The sequence below is a fragment of the Lynx canadensis genome, chromosome X (genome assembly GCF_007474595.2).
Source record: "Lynx canadensis isolate LIC74 chromosome X, mLynCan4.pri.v2, whole genome shotgun sequence".
In the NCBI taxonomy this organism is placed as follows: Eukaryota; Metazoa; Chordata; class Mammalia; order Carnivora; family Felidae; genus Lynx; species Lynx canadensis.
The window spans coordinates 116,869,480-116,891,464 of record NC_044321.2 but is presented as its reverse complement, the minus strand read 5'-3'; the positions used below and the strand labels follow the sequence as shown (position 1 = coordinate 116,891,464).

Below are 21,985 nucleotides of genomic sequence, written 5' to 3'. Positions count from 1 at the left end.
TTGTCATTCGTATTTCGGCGTAAGGTGACACTTGCTCAGAGACACCCCTGCGAAAAGCTAATTTCAAGTAGCCAACCAATCGCTGCGTCACGTCGCCTTTATTTCTCCCCAGAGTACTTTATCACCACCTTGCCCGCTGTAAATTTGTTTGCTTCTTGTCTGTCTCCTCCACCGGAAGGAAAGTCCCATGCGGATAGGGACTTGTGTCCGTTCGTTTACATTTGTATCCCCCACCCCTAGGATATCGCCTGGCACATAGTAGTAACTCATCAAATATTTGGTAAATGAATAATTAGTGAAAAGAACCGTAACTAGGAGCCAGGAGGACTAGGGTTGATAGAGAAAAAATGGGAACAGTTTGAGCAATCATGCCCACAATTTCCACCTAATGAGCTGACGTCCAGAAGTAAGTGTGAACTGGTAGTGTGGGCTCTTCGTTGGTCTCAGTTCCTATTTGCTGCACGTGGACCGAGGCCGTGGCCGTGCCGTACGTGATGTTTAGACAGCACAGCTCTTAACGTTCAAGCCAAGCTACTTATTCTGCTCAGCCAAAGAAACACATGTCTCTTATGGAGACACGGTTTAGAGGTCTCCGAGAAGATACCCTCTTGAAAGATTTTCGGGAGTGATGTTGACTGTACTTGATTTTCACCTTAGACTGACTTCGTAACTTGGTCTTTGAGTGATACGTGATTTCACTGTAAACGCGCCGTATGATTCTTTCAGGTAACCTTAAAATTACATTTGTGAAACCCGTCTTTCTTCCTTCCTTGTTTCCCTCCGTCTTCCTTCTTTGCCAGAAAGCAATTAGGCAGACCTGAAGGCAATGGAAAGGCAGTCCAGTGGCAGCTGAGGCCTGTTTGGGGAGGATGTCTAAGCGGTGCCCCAGCCTCTCAGGGTTAAGAGATTTCATATGTGTAGGAAGATGAAGCAAATGAGTAAATCCACTAAGTAAATATTTTGAGAAAATAACTAAATATATTGAGAACAAGGGGAGCCAGTGGGTTTTAACTACTCAGGAAGGAAGTTGCAAATCCGTAAAGAGGTAAAGCTGGACTGAGCCCTGAGATGTTGGGTGGGAATTAGAGGTATTGACGTGAACCCAATATTCAATCGATACAATGTAGAAATAAATATCGATGTAAATGTGTATGTTACATGCTTATATGTGAGTGTAGACATATGTATACATGTGTGTAGATTTACCCCCCCCCCGCCCCCCCCACATACTTCTTAACTGTTCACTGAACAGTCCTAGAAGCAGTGATACCCTGGGAGTAATAAGCACACTTACCGTCCAGCTACTGGTTTCTAAATACCTCTCACTGTCCAATGAAAAAAAGTCAGAGCACTTTTGAGAAATGACTGCATCGAGGTTTGGGGCAAGAAAAGAACCAGATGGACCTGGAACCTTTTATTGTTCCCACAATAAGGATGCTCTCTAAGAATCATGGGGATATGTCAAAGGACACAAATGCCAGCTTAAAGAGGATCACGCGGGCCAAATCTACAATTTGGACATCAATATATATATATAATGATAGTGATGGATTATAGCCCACTAAAATGAGGAATCCGTGGATCCATCCAGATGTAAATACATGAATACATAAATTAAGGAAAAGAGGAAGCTCTCCCTTATAATAGGAGGCCAACTAGTAAATGTTGAAAGAATGATCAAATTACAAAATCACCACCTCGCAAGCATCATAGAAATATTTAATTCAGGTAAGACGGGGCACCTGGCTGGCTCAGTTGGTGGAGCATGCGACTCTTGATCTCGGGGTCGTGAGTTCAAACCCATGTTGGATGTAGTGTTTAGTTAAAAATACAAAACAAAAACCCTTTACTGAAAGGAAATAAAAAAAATAAAACCAATGGGTGAAAATGGGATGAGGGATGGGATTTTACGTAGTTCCCAAATATCTCCCCCCAAAACACTATTCCTTATGAAGAAGAAAAAAAGTTACTGCACGGTAGAAAGACAGGGCAGATACCATATTAATCAAATGACCCAATTTAATAACACCTAAGGTTGACAAATCAACACCCTGTACTACCCGATAGAACAGAATGAGAACGTAGCATCGCGCTGTGATAGTTCAGTCAAAAATGCAGAGCTTGGGTCTGTCATGAGGCAAACCCATAATAAAGGACATTCTGCAAAATGACACCTGCAGTCATTAAAACGTCAAGGTCATGACATCGAGGAAAGACTGAGGAACCATTCCAGATTAAGAGACCGGAAGGATATACCAACAGGGTGCAACTTGTGGTCCCGAATTGTATTCTCTTGCTAGAAGACATATTGAGACAATGGCAAAACTAGAATGGGGTCTCTGCAAAAAGGGTATATGGGAGTTTGGTGCGACTTTTTCTTGCTACGTTTTTCCAGGTTTGGCAATTGTTCAAAATGCAGTTTTTTTAAAAGACACTAAAGTAATGAAGTCCATATAAGGAACCGCTTAATTTTGATTTAGATTCTGGTATCATTTGTTGAGCACCTACTGCGTGTGGGCCATTATGCTAGCTATAACGATGACTCACCTGTAATGATGGCGAACATTCTGGAAATACTTATCCAAGGGCTAATACATGCCACATCAGAGTGACCATAGGGCTAACCTCTGCCTCCCTTCTCTCAGCTCAGTTCTAGTGCTGCCTGATGTCCAATACCTGAAAACACTTTTTTCACTTCCTTTGTTCAATTTACTACTTGTTCACTGTGTGAAGACCAATATGGTACCATTTATTCCATCATGGCCACAAACAGAAATTCTGTATAGGTTTAGTTTCTACAGTCACTTTGGAGAAATATTTGGCAATTTCTCATCAAGTTCAACATACCCTCACCATAGGATCCAGTCATTCCACTCCTAGATTTTTACCTTCGAGAAATTAAGGCGTACGCCCATGCTAAGATTTGCACGCAAATGGTTACAGTAGCTTTAAGAGCCCAAACCTGGCAACTCCCAAAGCAACCAGCAACAGAGGAATGCATAAAGAAGTTGTGGTATGTCCATACAGTAGAACAAACAGGATTGACGTACTGATATATGTACCAAAAAAAATGGATCTCGAAACTATTACACTTGGTGAAAGAAACCGGGCACAAAAGAGTATATATGAAATTTATATGGAATTTGAAAATAGGCAACAGCCACCTACAGTGACAAAAAGCGAATCAGTAGTTGCCTGGGGCCGCGGTGGGAAATTGGAGTCCAAAGGCAAAGGAGGAAACTTTTTGGCATGATGGGTATATTCTGTATCTTCATTGTGGTGGTGAGTATATATATATGTATATATTCATCAAAACACATTGGACTGGTCACTTAGAATGAGTGTGTTTTCTTTTATGTAAATTAAACCGTAAACAAGTTGATTTGTTAAAACAATTTTTTTTTATTTTAGAGAGAGAGAAAGAGAAAGAGAAAGCATGAGTGGGGGAGGGGGAGAGGGGCAGAGGGAGAGGTAGAAAAATCTTAAGCAGGCTCCAGGCTCAGGGTGGAGCCTGATGTGGGGCTCAATCCCACGACCCTGGGATCACGACCTGAGCCGAAATCGAGAGTCAGGCGCTTAACTGACTGAGCCATCCAGGCGCCCCAATAAAGCTGATTTAAAAAGAAAAAAAACCAGCAGAGGAGCCCTTCTAATAAGATCAAATAAAATCACTCCACATAGACAACCATCTAATTTAGAATTTAAGAGTCAACTGTTATTTGTTTAGCTCTAACTAAACACGAGGCATTATGATTAGCACAATAATCGCTAACACATACTGACGGTCTACTGTGTGCAGGTGCTAGGCTAAATGCTTTCTGTGGATTTACTCTGTTAACAAATATTTATCGAGGTGCTACTATATGCAAGGTCCTGTTCTTACCCACACACACATACGTGGGTGCCAATCTGGGCTGGCTGCTTTTGTTGCACACGCAGCCCGCAGTTGCTGGCCTGAGACGCGCCTGGTTACCTCCGCACATCAGCGTGCAGATTTGGCCGTGCCCTGTGCATCACTAGCGCGTACGCTCTCAGAAGCTTCGGGAAGAGTGTATGGTGTATGCCTGGCCGTCACCCCCATCTCTTTCACTCGCTCCTTTTCCCCTCCTCCTCCTGCAGCAAATTGTTTTTGCTACACGGAGCCACAACCCGGAGTCATTCTGTAGGACAAAAATAGCCCGGCTCTTATGACATCTGGGAAGACTCTTCATTGAATCCCATCCATTAACATTTTATGGCGTGTCCACGGTGGCAGGCTTCAGAAGTCAATGAGACCAGGTCCTTATCCTGAAGGAGCCTGTCAAGTGTACTTGAAGGTGAACATCACAGCCCTTACCAGCTTAATCCCCAGCACAGTATGTCTGAACCAGAAGAGCCCTCAGAGATCATAGAGGCCACTGCTACTCAGTATGTGGTCCCTGGATTGGGGCTATCTGTCCTCGACGTGCCAAGTGCGGAGTGTGAGAGTAGGCGTTTGCAGACTTTTAAAGCGATTTGGCATTGCGGTGACGTGCAAGGGTGTGATTTCGTATTGGGATGAAAAGGTGTTTCACTGTAGAGAACCGGAAGAGGGTGACTCCCGCGTGTCTCCCCTGCGGAAACTGAAATCCAGAGTGGGAAGTGACTTTCTCAAGGGCTCCTGGTTCTTGCTTCAGGCCTGTTGCCTCTCATGCTCCAAAATTTATTCCGAACTCATGAGAAACGGAGTGGTGAATTGAACCCCAAAAGGGGTTAACGATGGCTACCATTTGGAGGGGATGGCCTATGTGTCAGGCATTTTATCCGTATTCTTCACGACATCTCCTGCTTGTATGTGTTATTATCACCACTTTGCAGATGATGCAGATGAGGCTTAGAACAGTAAATCAACAAGTCTCAATGTCACCCGGGAGTCAGTGGTCAAACACAGGTCTGTGTGGATCAGACCTCTTATCCGCCGCAGTAGACATGCCTCATCTCAGTGAGAACTCCGGCCATCCTACGAGGCAGAGACGATCATTAACCCCATTTTACAGTTGAAGAAACTAAAGTTCAACGAGATGAAGACCATGGTTAGTGAGTGATAGGGTTGGATTTAATTTGTCTGCCGGCTCTAAGACCCACACACTTTCCCACAATGCTACGCTGCCTGAAAATGTTCAAATGACAAATGTGAGGAAGATAATAGAATATTGTTCTCTCGGTATTGAAGCATATCGGTTTCATGGGAAAGGTCACGAGGCTGGGCGAGTTCGGAAGTGTAATCTGGGACTCGTGCCAAGGTCTGAGTCCTGTCTGGTTGGCACATACTTCGACTGGGCATATATCAGTGTGTCACCAGCGTGGGCTATAGCTCATGTTGACTGTTTAACTCCTTTTCTGCGGCCAAGTCTCAATGGAATTCTCGAAGATTCTTCTGGACTCTCTCTGTCCAGGCAGATGCCAGTGATCTTCCCTTTGCCTGGAATTCTCTTTTCTGTCTCTTTGCCCAGCTCACGCCTATTCATCATTCAAATACCAGCTTAGCTTCATTTTCTCAGAGAAGCTTCCAGGCACCCCTCACGGAGTCGGGTCTCCCCAGTATCCACCTTCATAGCGTACAAAGACACCCAGTTGCAATCCACATCACCGTAAAGAATTGATTATATAATTCTGGCTTTCACTTTCTCTTAGTAGGATGTAAATGCTGCGAGAGCAGGGGCTTTGTCTGGCTCACTCTTGCCCCTCCGGCTCCTAGCGCCGCCGCAGGCGTGCGAGGTACCCGCGAAGATTTTGTTTCTGGAGTGCGAGAATGGAGTCATGCGTGCAAATTCTGGATCCTGGTGCAACCACGCCTGTGGTCTTCTCTGTGTTCAATTAGACCAGTGTTTCCTAAACTTGCCTGATCATAAGAATCACCTGGAGTGCTTGCTAAAAATATAGATAATTAGGCAGAGAAGCCAGGGGTGGCCCACAAGTGTCAAATTTCGTTTCGTGGCAGACTCCGTGGATTTTGTGGGCAGGCGAGTTTGGGAAAGACTATGTTTTTTTAAGTTTATTTATTTTGAGAGAGAGAGAGAGAGCAGGGGAGGGGCAGAGAGAGAGGGAGAGAGAGAATCCCAAGCAGGCTCCACGCTGCCGGCACAGAGCCCGACGCGGGGCTCGATCCCACGAACCGTGAGATCATGACCTGAGCCAAATCAAGAGGCGGTTGCTTAACCGACTGAGCCACCCAGGCGGCCCGGGGAAAGAGTGGCTTTAAATACCTGTGTCTTATTTCTGAATATTTTTGTTGACAGTTGGACCTATAGGCTTCCAGGATCTGACTCAGAGCTCCTTTCCTTTTGCCCCTTCTCACATGCCCCCTGCCTTATGTCTGCTCAACTAGTTACTGCCCCTCCTCGTACACATTCCTCGGCCCAAATATTTGACTTTAGTTGTGCTATTGCTGTGGTTAGAATGTCTTTTTTCCCATTTCTGTTCCTTTCAAATGATACTTTTTAGATCTAAAACCGTGTGTGGTTTCCCCTTCTTCTGGCCTCTCCTCAAATTGCATGCCTGCCTCTTTGATGACTCTTTATCATATTCAACTTTGTGTCACAGCCTCTTATGTCTCTATTCCTTTTAGCCTATGAGCAACTTAAGAGCCAGATCCATTCTCGGGCCCAAGTTTTGGTCCCTCCTAAAGCACACACACGGTCTCTCCCCCCCACCCCCGCAGGAACCAGGTACTAGCTTAAGACCTTTTCCCACCAGCTCTCCAGCACCGTTAAGAAAATGGCGATCGTCAGGCAGGTGCTTCTCAACCATTCTCTTCTCTCCGTCTCCAAACCTCTCCAGGTCCTCGTCCATCTTCTCCTCTTGTCTTAGCAGATGATTCTGCTCCGTGTGGTCACTCAAGGCCCCAGAGTGATGGGGGCTTCACCTCAACGCGCACTGCCCGCATCACCATAGCAGGGGCTGGACGACATCAGAAATCATGCCCTGCTTCTCAAAGCTTCTGCCTGGAAGTGATACACACGTACACCACTTCCATTAGACCTCACTCCTTCTCGTATCTCGTTGGCCAAAATGGGTCGCACGGCCATACCTGATTTAAAAGGGAGCAAGGAAGTGTAATCCCGTTGTTTGTCTGAAAGGAGGAGAACTGGAATATTTGTGAACATCCCTAATGATTTCCAAAATAATATGGATGGAACATATTTCAATGGCACTTTGCTTGCTTTAATTAATTAATTAATTTTAATGTTTATTTATTTTTGAGAGAGAGAGAGACAGAGACAGAGACAGAGAAACACAAAGCGCCAGCAGGGGAGGAGCAAAGAGAGAGAGAGAGGGAGACACAGAATTCGAAGCAGCTGCAGGCTCTGAGCCATCAGCACAGAGCCCGATGCAGGGCTCGAACCGCCGAACCGTGAGATCATGTCCTGAGTCCAAGTCGGGCGCTCAATCCACTGAGCCACCCAGGTGCCCCTGCTTGCTTTATTTTTAATTGCTTTCCCCAACTCTCTCCTGGATAAAGGGTACATCTGCCTTTCTTTTCTTTGGCTCACTGTGCGTATGCATACATTTAAAAAAGGTGGAGTTATTTATGACCCCATATGGATGTGAGAAATTTGATTATAGACTGACTCTTGCCTTGGTAGAAAGTCCAGAAAAGTTCTCCAGAGTTAAGAGACTGAGAATCACAGCACGACAAGTCTGGGAAACTGTCAAACTCTGTTACTTTAGAGGACACTTAATTACACTTAATAATTCACAATTTACCGCCTGGTGCTCCATGCAGGGAACGTCTGCTTCCTTATAAAGGATATATGGGAAACAACAGCCCCAAAGGTGCTTTTTGAAAAGAGGTTTTCAAGAGCATCCAGGTGTGCAGGTAACTAGTCCTCTTGTCGTGGCAAACGTTTGGGTTCGGTCCCTGACTCCAGCCTGACTCGTTTCCGCGCGTTTGAAAATCACTTAACGTTTCTCCACATCAACCACCCCCCCGCCTTCAAAAAGGAGCTAATAGTCGTTTTGTGGCTTTGGGGGGATTTCAGAGGAAGGGGCTGGGTGGTGAACACAGCAGTGGGAAAGAGAGTCCATATGGATGGGGGGGGGGTTCAGTGAAATTCAACTGATGCCATGCAAAAGCATGTATTATGTAAAAGAAAGAGCACCCCTTTGGAGTCAGATCTCGTCTCATCTCTGTCACTTCTAGCTCTGTAAACTCGGAAAAGGCGCAGTCACCTCAGAGAAATGGGATGACCCTTACCTCATGGCACCGTTGTGATGAGTAAATGAGAGAAAATACACAAGCCACTTAGCATAGTGCCAGCACGGAGTAAATTAGAAATAAAAGGCAACCGTTAAAATTAAAGAGCAGGCAAAAAAGATGGACCATTTTAGCATTTTAGAGGATCCGGCACACCCCAGATATCCTTTAACCCAGTGTGCTTTTATATTAAATACGCCGGGTTAAAACATTTTACTTGTACAACTTTTTTAAAGTTTATTTATCTTGAGAGAGACAGAGAGAGTAAGGGAGGGGCACAGAGAGAAGGAGAGAGAGAATCTCAAGCAGGGATCCTGATGCGGGGCTCAAACCCATGAAGTTTTGAGATCATGACCTGAGCTGAAACCAAGAGACACTTCACGGGTGCCCCAGTTGTGTAACTTTTTTTTTTTTAACTTTTTAAAAAAAGTGATCTCCATTCTCAACATGGGGCTCGAACTCACGACCCCAAGATCAAGAGTCACACACTCTACTAAGCCAGCCAGGTGCCCCCATATAGCTGTTACCTATAATTATAATGTACACAGATACTGAATTTCTTCCCTCTTTCTGAATTAATCATGCTTAGTTATATTGTTCTCTGCATCGATAAAACACTTGGCTTTCAAAGGGGATGTTAAGATCTTCCAGAGTTACGTACATTCTAATAGAGGGAAATTATCATGGCCTTATCTTTTAAGGATCAAAATCAGGACTCGACTATTCTCTGCTCTGATGTCCATTATCAATGTGTGACAGATTTGGAATTAAAGTTATGAGTGTGTGAATTGCTGTGGTGTCACACATTATGGTTTTGCATATTGAATCATCTCCTATATTAAAAATGAATAAAATGTAGGTAGAAGGATACATTCGTGTGACAACTTGGAAGGAAAGCAAAGAATACTGATGAAACCACCATCATGAGGCTACAATACTTTCTCTTGAAGTGTCTTTTTTCTTAGTGTCTACCATTTTATTTCCGCATATTTTTCTGCTACTTCAATAGTGATGGACAGTCTCAAATGAATATTTACATTAACTGCTTTTGCGTACGTTTCTTACTTAGTCTGTATAGGTCATCTAATGTTTGAAATGGGCTGGTTTAAAATGCACTTTCTTGATTGAGGAGAATTTAAATAGAAATACCAAGACTATGTGTTCCTGCAAGATTAGAGCTGGGAGGAGCATGTAAGATAATTCCTAAGTCAGTGCTTTCATCTGGCAAACTCGACTTGCTTCTACCTAGAGAGATCAAATTCCTTGCTCAAGAATAATTTTTAGAGGCAGAATCAGGATTGGAACTCAGCCACCATACTGCCTCCTGTGTTCTGTTTCATTTTCTTTTCTTTTCTACTTTTTAAAAAATGTTTTCCTTATTTATTTTGAGACAGAGAGAGAGAGAGAGAGTGCACGCACATGCACACAAGTGGGGGAGGGGCAGAGAGAGAGAGAGAGAGAGAGAGCGAGAGAGAATCCCAAGTAGGCTCAGTCCTGTCCCAGCCTGTCCCTGGTTCCAGTGCGGAGCCCGCCTCTGGGCTCGATCCCAGGAACCTGTGAGATCGTGACCTGAGCCGAGATAAAGAGACGTTTAACTGACTGAGCCACCTGGGTGCCCCTCTGTTTCATTTTAAAAACAGGATCGCCAAGTTGGAAACTGACAACGCTATATCCCCAAAAAAGACTCTAAACCCAGTGCTTTAGATTCCTCAGGACACAAAGTGTTAACATAGCTATCATCTTTATTTTCTGGTTCCGAGAGGAGGACAGGATGAGCGCGCAGATATTCCAAAGGGCACAAGTATACAGTGAGTTGACAGGCAAGATCTCCCCACCCCCAGGCCCCTCGCAGCAGCTGTGACCTGTTAAGTCAAAGTAGCAAACCATTGAGATAGGAAAGAGAAGGTGACCACTTTATCCCTGCCTCTCCCTCCTTCGCACTTCAGTGAAACCTGCCTGATCTAGCCTTTGCGGCTCAGGCTGAGACTCGATTTACACGTACGCTGTTATTGTGGTTTTGTTTGGCTCAAACTCCTGCGATGTTGGGCGAAGACACAATGATGACGTCGTGAACTCATGCACTTTCTGTCCTCGGATACACAAAGCTCTGTGAACTGGAATTCAGGGAACATTTATGGCTGCATTTCCCGCTGTTACTCTTGCTGACAACTCATCGCCTTTTAAAATGTTTACTTTGAGAGAGAGTGTGAGCTGAGGAGGGGCAGACAGAGAGGGAGACAGAGGATCTGAAGCAGGATCTGCGCTGACGGCACAGAGTCCGACGCGGGGCTCGAACCCATGAACCGTGAGATCATGACCTGAACTGAAGTTGGGCGCTCGACCGATTGAACCACCCAGCACCCCTCCAAAAAAACTCATCACTCTTTGCCATGCCGTGAGCGATAAGTGACACGAAGAATTCTGGGACTTGGAAGCAGTCATTCTCATTTATGTTATTAGCCGACGTCTTTGCCTAAACAAAGAAAAACACGACAAAAAACCAATATGGTTATCTTTTGATCACACTTAAAGATGTTTACAAGTTGAAAGATCACATCTAAAGGGAAAAAGGTAAATGTATTCGCGTGATTTAACCAAGAGAACAACAGCAATGGTTATACGTACGTGGAGTGTTCTTGCGGGAAAAGCAAGGTGACTAACACAATAGAAGTCTCTCAGACATCTGTACTTCTCGACAGTAAGGACTATTTAATAGTGGCATGGCTGGACCACCTGCTGTCTGTGGGTTTTTTTTTTTTCCCCTCCCCTATGTGTGCAGCCAAATCTTTATTATTAGCCAATTTCCTGTATGAAAAGGACCGGTGAGGGCGTCAATAATAAAGGATCTTTTATTTAGTACAAATCCAATATAAAAGATGATCAGAGCACCAGTTAGCAGGCTGTGTACGGAAATAGGATTCTCTGAGTACTGGGTGCGCAGGACCCAGGAAGCTGCAGAGGAGGGGGCCGAACACCCGCTTGCTCCAGTGGTGTTCTCAGCGCACGGGAGGCCAGGGCACAGCACGCGCGGTCCACACCTGACTTACAGAGACGGGCGGGAACAATAGGTCGCCACTTCCTCCTAACGGGTTTCACGCTCTGTGATCCCTTCATGCAGATTTCAAGCTTTGCAAATCAGCGCACAAACCTCCGTCCACGATCTTTGGACAAAAAATAAGAATTAGCATTTTGTGGGGACCTGTGTGTGCGTGGTACTCTTCCAGGCCCTTTGCCTACATCCGAGCCTCACATCAACCCCGGGAGGTAGGGGTTACTGTGATCCTCGTCCTTCTGAAAACAACTGCTGGGGAGAAAGGCCTCCTAACTTTCCTGTGCTAGCCAGGAAGAGGGAGGGCTGGGAACTAAATGCCGATGTGGATTCCTCCAGAACCTGCTATGTGTTTTTTTTTTTTTCTCACTGCTCTGTGCCTCCCGTGTGCCATATTATGTTTGCTTGAGAAGAAATGTTTTTAACTAAAGGCAAAAAGGTGAGAATTTAGTTGAATGAGTTTGGGTGAGTTTTAAAGAGATATTTTATATGTGTATTACAATTCCGAGCTTCCTGGCTGGCGTTCTTAATATTCGGCTCCACGGTCAGGTGCTGAGGTATGCCCACGGATTAATTATTTTTATGCAATGGTGACTGTTTTCCAAATTGAACCGTTTTGATAGCTAAATTCAGGCCTGCACGTATGCGTGTGTGTGCATTCACACAGAGAACAGATCAAGGGACCCAACGTTATTGCAGGAAGCGTCAATATTTCTGCTTGGTAAAGTGTATAAACAGAAGTTTTCAGTTAAGTAAGCAGAATGAAAATAGCAAAACAAAAATTGAATCTAAACCAGCTTGAACGTTTAACAATCAACGGAGTTAACATCATAGTTAACCGAAGGTGAGAGGTAAATTTCGTCTCTGCTTCACCCCGATGGGAAAACCCATCAATCCCCTTTGCAATTTTCTTGATTACATGATTGTGCCCGTCAGGTTCCGGTTTGCGTCTCGAAGACATACATGCTTGTGACTTGTTTAAAGCAAACTCAAGTGGACAAGCACACTTCGGTGGGGTTGGTTGGACCCTTCTCACCACTGTTTCCACATATCTGTCTCTTACGGCCTCGAATCCTTATTTTTCATGATCGACTACCACTATCCAAAGTCCATTTCTAGACAAAGAAGACTCCCACGTAGGAATCCAGGCCATCTGTCTACATCTTGTTTTCATTACCGTTTCTCGATTATCATTGTTTGTGGACCTTCTCATCTTGACTCTGGGTATTATCGCCTGCTTTCCACTTTGCCCTGGGGAGAAGCAATGTAATTTTGAATTCTTGTAACCTGATATCAAAATCATTTTAGAGCAAAAATTTCGGTATCGGAACCCAGCTTGATTCAAGGAAACCCTAGGCAAGAGGTACCTCCGACAGCATTTAAAGCCCTGTCGGATTGACCAGCCGAACTCACCCTTTGCCAAGCTCCTATGTGAGAGAGGGGGTGAACAGGATCTATTTGGACACTTGTCTCTGACCCCATCACTTGGATCGTGTACTGTATATGCTATTTTCTCCTTGATTACAGCAGTGACTTTGTGTCTTGCCTTCCGGGCACTCAGGGTAACCTTAGTTAACCAATTTTCACTGCTTACCTCTAGAAATGAAGAAGTCACAGATTAGCAATTACATCTCTATTCATCTCAACATATCCACACGAAGCCGCCTTTTTAAGGTAAATGCTTGCTGTTCACTCGCTTTCTCCTGAAGACAAGAGGTGAGAAATTCTGGGGATGTAAGCGTGTGACTCAGCTGCAGTAGCATGTACATTTCTAATGGGTCCAAAGGAATTACTCAGGTACTAGAATGAAGAAGAGGGAAAAGAAAATGGAATAATCCTTATAGGAAATGTGTTGTAACTGTCGTTCGCATTTTCTTTGTTTTCAGCTTTAAGGAAGTACCCAAAAGTTTCCAAAAGTAAGATTTTGCATCTCTTGTTTTCTTGACATTAACCGGATCTTCAGTGTTAAGATGGAAATACATAGAAGTGAAAACTCACTAGAAGTTACATCCTTGGTTGGTTTATTATCAATCAGTAAGAGGATTAAAAAGGCTTAGCATCAATTACCTGACTAGACAAGCAAGGGAAACAAAAAATCACGTCCAAAAGCAAGGGTGATAATTGGAATGTTCAGGCTGCTGGAGACCTTGTTCACATTTCCTGCGATTATACCTTCATTATACCCCACTGAAGATATGGCTCTCTGGGGCGCCATGATTCATAGGCTAAAGCTCAATGTAGCAGCGAAATTACGCAAAGGTGGAAGATGTGACAAGTGAAATTAGGTCAATTAAACACATATAATTCTCGGACTCGTTAAATTTGTCCATAGCAGATTGCTTGGTTGGCATAAGCCATATTTCCCTAGCTCAACTGATTGTGATGTTATCTTGTGTTTAAGATTACACGTGAACGGAAGCTAGGCTGTGGACCAAAATGTAGCCACCTTATTATCCTAGTTATTCCTGGCATTAGTTTGAAGGGGTTGTCCATTAATAAGGCTATATGTTTTACCTTTTTCCCCTGATCCAAAAATGCATCCATTTAAGTTAATGTGGCACAGAGTGTCCTCCTCTGGCTGGACGGTCCTTCCTCAAACTCTTTGCTGGCTCACTTCTACTCACCTCTTTTTTTTTTTTTTAAATGTTTGTTCATTTATTTTTGAAGCAGGGGGAGAACAAGTGGGGGAGGGGCGAGACAGAGGGAGACACAGAATCTGAAGCAGGCTCCAGGCTCTGAGCTGTTCGAGCTGTGGGGCTCGAACTCACGGACCGTGAGATCATGACCTGAGCCCAAGTCGGACGCTTCACTGACTGAGCCACCCAAGGTGCCCCACTTCTACTCATCTTTTAAGTCTGATAGAAAGATTTCCTGTTCTGATCCTTCCCTGCCCCACCTCTAGGTGAGGTGGCTCCCTTAGGTACACCTTTGTCATAACCTGTAAGAGACAATTATCAGATTGCATCCGAAAGATCAGACTCACAGTTATGCCGAGATGTCATTTCAGATGACAGTGGGCTGGCTCGGAAGGCATTTACGACAACGGACAGTAACTTAGCATGTTCCCTTGGTTTCTCTCTGTCCCAGTACACGGGTCCCACTCACCGAGACTACAGAAACACCTACCGACTTTGAAAACTCTTTGCATAGACTCCTTTTTGGTGTCGTTTTCGGTAAGAGCAACTTTGCTGTTATGCTAATCTTTAACTTACCGGGATTCACCTGTATATACCACACTGGCAAAACTTGTTTAACTCCTTGGGCAGCTGCCCATGTGAGTACACGGTCCAGGTTTCTCTTTCACACGAACGCCCCCACATCGTGTCCCTCACGTAGTCACACACCAGTCTGTTTACTTGTATGCTATATACATCTGACTGTAAACTTCTTTTTTTTTTTCAATTTTTTTAATGTTTGATTTTCGAGAGAGAGAGGAAGGGAGAGAGAGAGAGAGACACAGAATCCAAAGCAGGCTCCAGGCTCCGAGCTGTCAGCACAGAGCCCGACGTGGGGCTCGAACCCACAAACCGTGAGATCGTGACCTGAGCCGAAGTCGGAGGCTTAACCGTCTGAACCGCCCAGGTGCCGCCCGACTGTAAACTTCTTGAGGGCAGCCAAGATGTTCTGTTCATCACTGAATTCCTAACGTGTAACATGAGGACTGGCATACAGTAGGCGGTTAGTGCCGTGAGCTGACTGCATGCATCGTAGCTGGCATTTATTGGACACTCTTTGTATGTGGCACCATTCTAGGCATTATCCCTTACAGTTAGGAGGTGGTGTCTGTGGTTATTCTTATTTCACACACACACTAGAAAACAAAATCCTAAAGTTAAACATGCCTGAGGTCACGGAGCAAGTAGGCGGTTGACTGGGGACGTGACCCGGGCTGGTCTGACCTCAGAGCCCTTGCCCCTCACTATGAGGAATAATGCCTCCGGGATAGGAGTCACTCCTGCAAGGAAAGAAGGCCCCTGGGGCATTGTGCAAGGTTGGCACCTGTGACCGCTGCGATCTGGGAGGGGCTGTCTCATGTCCTCAGGCTCTGGTCTATGAAATCAGGGAGGCGTTGTCTACGAGACCCTACCCTGCGGAGAAATGATGAAAGAGCTTGTGGACAGTCCCACTGGACCGTCAAACTGAAGCGGGTAGGCAGGTGGAGACTCCAAATACAACGCCGTGCCAAGAGAGCCGGCAAAGAGCGAGAAGGTTCCAAGCGGAGGGGTGAAGCCAGAGTCTCGAAGGATTACTGACTGGAAAGAATAGCCGTGGCGTGGCGTGGACGTGTGCGAACGCCAGTCGGCCCGGACTGCTGAGCGAGCGGCCGTCCATTCCAACAGTCCTCAGTTATTGAGAACCTTCCCTTGGTCAGCCACTGAGCACGAGACACAGAGATAAGCCAGCCTTATCTCCCGGAGCCACAGAAAAGACGATGCTGTCTGCTTGCCCAGACTTTGGTGCGTTCGCGTTGCCCCGCAACCAGCACGGCCTGGCAATAATTCGTGCCAACAGTATTCTCACCCAGCGCTCACTGTAAAAGTCAGGCGCTCTTCTCAGTGCCTTCTATGCTGTAAAACATTCTATCCTGGGGCGCCTGGGTGGCTCCATCGGTGAAGCGTCCGACTCTTGATTTCGGCTCAGGTCGTGAGCTCGTGGTTTGGGAGTTCGAGCCCCGCGCTGTCTGCGCAGAGCCTGTTTGGGATTCTCTCTCTTCCTCTCTCTCTCTCTGCCCCTCCCCTGCTCACGGGTGCCTGCACGCACGCTCACGCTCGCTCCCTCGCTCTCTCTCTCAAAAAGAAGTAGACATTAAAAAAATCCCATCGTCACAACAACTCTTTAAGGGAGGCATGATTGACATCATCGTATTACAGATGAGGAAACCGCGGCACAGACAGGTTAGGGGCTTGCCTGAAGTCACACGGTTTGTCGAGGGTGGAGCTGGGATTGGGACGGAGGAAGTCTGGCTCCAGAGTTGGAGCTCCTAACGTCTACATGCATGAGCTCTCTAAGTGGTAGCTCCTTCTCAAGGTTCTCTTTCATTCAATAGCACTTACTCGTTCACCACATCTTTGCCGAGAACCTACTACGTGTTTGGCGTTGGGCTGCTTGCCGGAGATGTGACAGTAAAGAAGGCAGGCAAGGTTTTGATGCCGTCCCATATGGAAGGACTGAATCGAGAGACCCTGCTCACTCTCAGGACTCAGAACTGCAAGGATTTTGGGTTGAGTCCCTCCCTTGTTGGAATTGGCCAATTTATGTGTATAATGGCAAACAATTCAGCCTTTATACGAGAGGGAATTCTTGCTGGAAATATTTAGTTCTTGGAACCAAGGAATCTAATATGACAGCAAGCATATTAATTGAGAATCTGTGGCCTGCACTCCTGACCTTAGGAAAAATGGCCTTGGGTCACCTGGGTGGCTCAGTCGGTTAAGCGTCTGACTCTTGATTTCGGCTCGGGTCATGATCTCATGGTTCGTGAATTCGAGCCCTGAGTCAGGCTCTTCACTGACAGGGCAGAGCCTGCTTGGGATTCTCTCTCTCCCTGTCTCTGCCCCTCCCCCGCTCAGGCGCACTCTCTCTCTCTCTCTCAAAAAAATAAACTTAAAAAAAAGGGAAAAAAAAGGCCTTGCTTGTGTGAACTTGAGAGCATCCGTCTCCCCTGCCCCCAGCAGTGTGGACCGGAGTCAGCAGGTTGGAAGGTACAGTTTTAAATGAAAAGACATGTCCAGTTTTATTTGCTGCTACAAATATTTGTTGCTATTATGGTGAATACTTAGTGTTACTGCATAAATTTGCTGGGGAAGATGAATTTTTTAACGTTTATTCATTTTTTGAGAGACAGAGTGTGAGCACGGGAGGGGCAGAGAGAGAGAAGGAGACACAGAATCCGAAGGAGGCTCCGGGCTCTGAGCCGTCAGCACAGAGCCCGAGGTGGGGCTTGAACTCACGAACCGCGAGATCATGACCTGACCCGATGTCAGACGCTTAACTGACTGCGCCACCCAGGCGCCCCTAAGTTTACTAGTGACAATTAAAGTAGAGCTGATTATAAACATACAGAGAACAAGGTAAATGGATGTTTAAAATGTTCTTGCTTTCAAGTTCAATGGTGAATAACTGAAAATCCAGTGTTTAAAGAGAGCTACAGGAGGGAAGAAAACCCTCTCTTTTGAAAAACCGATTTCCCGTGGACCATGTGGGAATCCCTTGTACAGTGGAACAGAGGCTGTTATCTGGAAAATGTATCCTAGTTATCTCAGAGTCAGGCAGACGATCCCACACCGCACCTCTACTTTGAGCCATTTGAATCCCCAGCCTGCTTTTTTTATTCTGGCCTCCATATCAATTTTGTTTTTGCCGGCATGGGTCTTAAGAGCCGCTGATGCTCGTACTTTGGATTAGCCGAAGTGAAGCACCTCTGAAAGCCAGCGTATATCGACTTTGACAGAGAGCGCGGGACCGGGGCCCCGGGAAATTGTATGCGATCCACTCAACACGCGTGTGCTCGAGGCCGGGCCGTGTGCTATGGGCTGGGATGTGAGGCTCCGCGAGATACGTTCCCCGGGCTCGAGGAGCCTGCGGTGTAACGGGAGGGGAAGACACGGACAGACGAGTGCAAGATCAGGAGTGGGTTCCGAGAGACATCTGGATCCGGGTAATCCCAGCAGGGGGGTTCATCTGCGGCCGGGGCCCCCGGAAGAGGGCGCAGAGCCACACCCGGGTGGGAGCCAGAGTGGGAGTTGGAGGTAAAAGCAGTGGGGGCTCTGACACCAGCCGAATGTGCTAGTGGGTCAAGTTACTGGCCCTCTCGGAGCACCCGTTTCTGAACTACCGAAGAGTCTTACAGAGAGGAAAGAGAGAGTCAGACGTCTGCTTCGGGAAGATCTCTCGAGCCTCCGTGCGGAGAGTGGGTTGGAGGAGGCAAGGCCGGAGGCAGGAACGGAGAGGAGAGAGCCGAGCCCTGTTGAGGAAATGCAGCCTCTCCAAATGCAGCCTCTTTTATACGCAGTGCCCGGCATCTGGCCACGCCAGCGCCGACACCGATTCTCCGTATCCAGTCCTTGCTTCAGGTCTGGCGAGTGGCCAGAGCCCAGAGAGGAGAGCTCCCCCTCCTCTCCGCTCAGCACACAGGACCCATTCACAATCGTCCCCTCACACCACGGCTGGGCTTCTTGCCCTCCGATCCCCGGGCTCCACTGGCCCTGGGGAAATGACAGGCCTTGGGAATCAGAGAGACAGTGCCTGTCCTCATCACGCTCAGCTGCCCTCCCGTCCCGGAGGTCACGGATTGTCCCAGAGGCGGTGAGGCTCTTCGTGCACTTGCTGGGAGGCTCTCGTGGGCGTCAGCCCTGCCACCTCCGGCCCCCCAGCAGGACGTGGGCAGGCCGCATGTCCGCAGGACCGGAGCCAAGATGCGGACAAGCCCAGGGTCTTCATGCGTCCTGGCTGCAGAGGGCCTGCCCTGCTCTCTGGGACAGTGCTTGCCTGCGAGGGAGGTTTGAAAGCAGCTTAAGGTTTTTCCCAGGGCCCGTGTCCTGCTCTGGCCTCGGTGGTACCCTGCAAGAAGGGCGACAGCAAACATAAGGCCTGTGTCTTTTCGTCTCTTAATGGCCCTAAGAAACGCTGTTGTAAAGAAACTCACCAAGATTTCCTTAAGCCCGTTTTCGCAACGTATTGGGCATCGCACCCTTTCCCCATCCATGTGCTATGAGCCGTGTCAAAATAATTTGGGGAGGCGCCACGGTCAAGGATCTGGGCGGGGGGTAGGAGGGACGCGGGGAGGGCGGTGTAATGGCGAGTGGCCATTTTGGCATTGACGTTGGACTTCGTTATCCACGTGACCAGTGGGGTTAGTCAGCCCTGGCGATCCTCTGTTTCCTCCTCTGTAAAACTGAGCTCACACTTGACTTGGGGATCGCCATGAGGGTTACCTGAGAGAAAATAGGGAGAGCTTCTGGTACACCGGAGCCATTGGTCGTTATTTTTTCTGCAGTGTGGGCAACCGTGAGTCTAGACTTCCAAGGGCTAGTTTTCCTGATAGAATTGTATTCGTTCACTAAAGTTGTAGCTGCAAAACCTGCACACAACACACACATACGATCTCTTTGAAACAGAATAACATCAGGTGGATTTCAGGACAGAGGATAGAGGCAGCGCGTGGAAGGACCCGCGAGTCCTTCGTGAACCCTGGGGGCTCTGCGGACACTTGGGTCGGTGCTTCCTGATAATGCGCGACACACAGGCGCATCTTGTAAAAAGTGACCCCCGGTCTTCACGTTTGTGACATTAAAAGCTAACACGTCTTGTCCGTTCGGTGTTGGTTCTGTTCACTGGGGTTTTTTGGTCTTGTTTTGTTTTTTAACTAGCATAGGAAGATGGGGTTCTTTGCCGGCCTAAAACATTGCCCCGCCTGCCGGCTGTTGCTTGGAATCACTATCACAAAGCCCTCCTTTCCACAGTTGGCTGGGATGACGCCACACGGACGGGTGGGTGGCTAGGTATGGCACAAAGTTCCGGTGCCGCTAACCTTAATAAAGTGCTCTTTCGTACACGGCAGCCCTTTCCGTGTCTGAAGACGTCTATTTTGCGGCCTCCCGGTTTCTTCTGCTGTTGCCCGCACGCCCGTCTCAGGGTCCCCGCTCTTTGGCACCCTGCCTGGCTCACCAACTTCTGCAGGTCCCTCATCCCAAACATCTCTGCCGGAGGGAAGTCTACTCCACAGCCTATAGGGCCAGGCTTCTCAGATGTGCTCCAGAGCCCCGGGCCTCTGGGCAGCCCCTGCCCCCACTGGGCCCGCCCTGATTTTGGAGTTCAGAGAGCAGAGGATAGGAAGATTCCCAGTTCTGTGAGTGGGAGAAGTGCTGTTTTGTTGGTTGCTTTCCCACAGCTGAGCTTGTCATAAAAGGAGCTCTGTTCTCCCAGGGTTTGTTAATTGCAGCATCACTGGGTTTTAAAAAAAACAACAACAACAAAAAAAAAACCCTTCAAGAATGTAGGGAATCTTGTCTTAATTCAGTTTGATATCTAGTCCCTCACTGCGGTGTCAGTTTCCAATCTTATGTTTGATACACCAAAAATTAACAATTCAAAGTCATACCGGCATAGTCAAGTTTCCAATATTGAAATAACCCTCTATGCTAATTAAGTGTAAATTATATTAGATGTATCGGGTTACATTGCTGCATATCACCCAACAGTTGCATAATCTTTTGAATTCTGTCAAAACCTGCGATTTCAAATAGAATTAGCTTTTTTAGGAGGAACCTCTGGTAATATCTAGTGAATATCTAGGCCCCCCAGTGAAATTTTCTCGACAGCTAATTTTCCAGCGGGGCAAACACTGGTTATACTTGGGAGTTGGCTTTGATCCTTTGATCTGGTGACGGTGTGGGTGTGAGTGTGGAGGAGGGAGAAGGCTGAGTATAGTTCTCTTTGGCTGGACTGAATCCCAAAGCAATTCCAGTGGCTTGCAAATCAGAGGGTCCGTTTCATGGTGTGCTTAAGAAGGATTCCCCTGAAGGAGTCGTGCTGATTCTGGAGATTAAGGAAGAACGTCCTGGTGGCAATTAATTAATTGTATGCAACACTTTAATTTAAAACGAGTCACTCCGGCTTGGGAATAAATAAAACCCTCCAAACTGTGAAGGCAAAATGAAACTAAGTGTCGATGGCCACCTTGCCAACCTCGCGTGTGCATTTAAGCGTGTTCCTTTTGGAACCTTCGCGCCAACGCTGCCGGGGCCACGGTCTGTAGAGCTGAGCACATCGGTCAGCTCAGTCTCAGAGACCACACCCGTCTCCTTACCCCAGGCCTCCTGCCCACCCTGCGGCTCCCGCCGGGAATCAGGCTGGAGCTGGGGGTGGTGGCAGGTGAGCGGGGGGCGGGGCGGGCGCTGGGCAAGTCCCGTGCGGATCCCGGGGCTCGGTCCACGTGCTCCTTTTCTAGACCCGGGGACAGGGCGCCAGCCTTTGCTTCTCCACCAGGGGAATTTCCTCAGGGACCAGGGGGTTTCTGAAGGCCAGAGCATCGGCCAGGAAGAGCGCGCACCCCGGGGAGGCCGCTGGCGCATTTTCATCCCGAGAGCCTTACCCACTCGGTATGCAAGTGCATTGGCACCCTCTTACTATCTCTGTCAACTGGATGCTCCTAGAAAGCAAAACTGGACTATTTTCAGGCCTGCACAAGCTCTGCTTTAAGGGGGCCTTTCCATCTCCTAACTCTGAGCCCGCTGTGGCTCACAAAGCCCCGGCTGGCGGAAGACGTGCTCACCTTCCAGTGGGGGGTCAGCAGCAGACATCGTGCCCCGATCTCGGTCCATGTTTTCGGTCTCGTCGTCGGGGCTGCTGGCCCGTGTTAGACGGGGACACTTCAGCCCTGCTCCCCCGCCGTGTGCGAGCCCTCCCACACGCCCTTGCTCGCACCCACAGGATTCGTATAAAAAGCCTCGGCAGCTGGGTCCCGGTCAACCGAGGAAAGCACTTCCAGCCTCGCCCACCCGCCCTCCTTCCCTCGGCTCCTGCCTCCCCCAGCCTTCGGTCATAGGTCGCCCTCTCTTTCTTTCCCTGTTTACACCGGATGACTCAACCCCAGCCCCCGGCCCACGGCGACCCCGCGAGGGCCCCAGGCTGTGGTGGCCGCAGAGGGGCCCGGGCCTGGGTCCGGGCCACCCCGGAGCGCCCCCTGCAGAGCCCGGGTTCACTGCCACGCTGTTTGGGGA

At 47.7% G+C, this 21,985-nt stretch overlaps 1 pseudogene; it reads right to left on the bottom strand.

Moving 5' to 3' along the window:
* Nucleotides 1-21,586, bottom strand: part of LOC115506914 — a 38,987-nt pseudogene extending 17,401 nt beyond the window's left edge.
* Between the last annotated feature and the right edge of the window lie 399 nt (nt 21,587-21,985).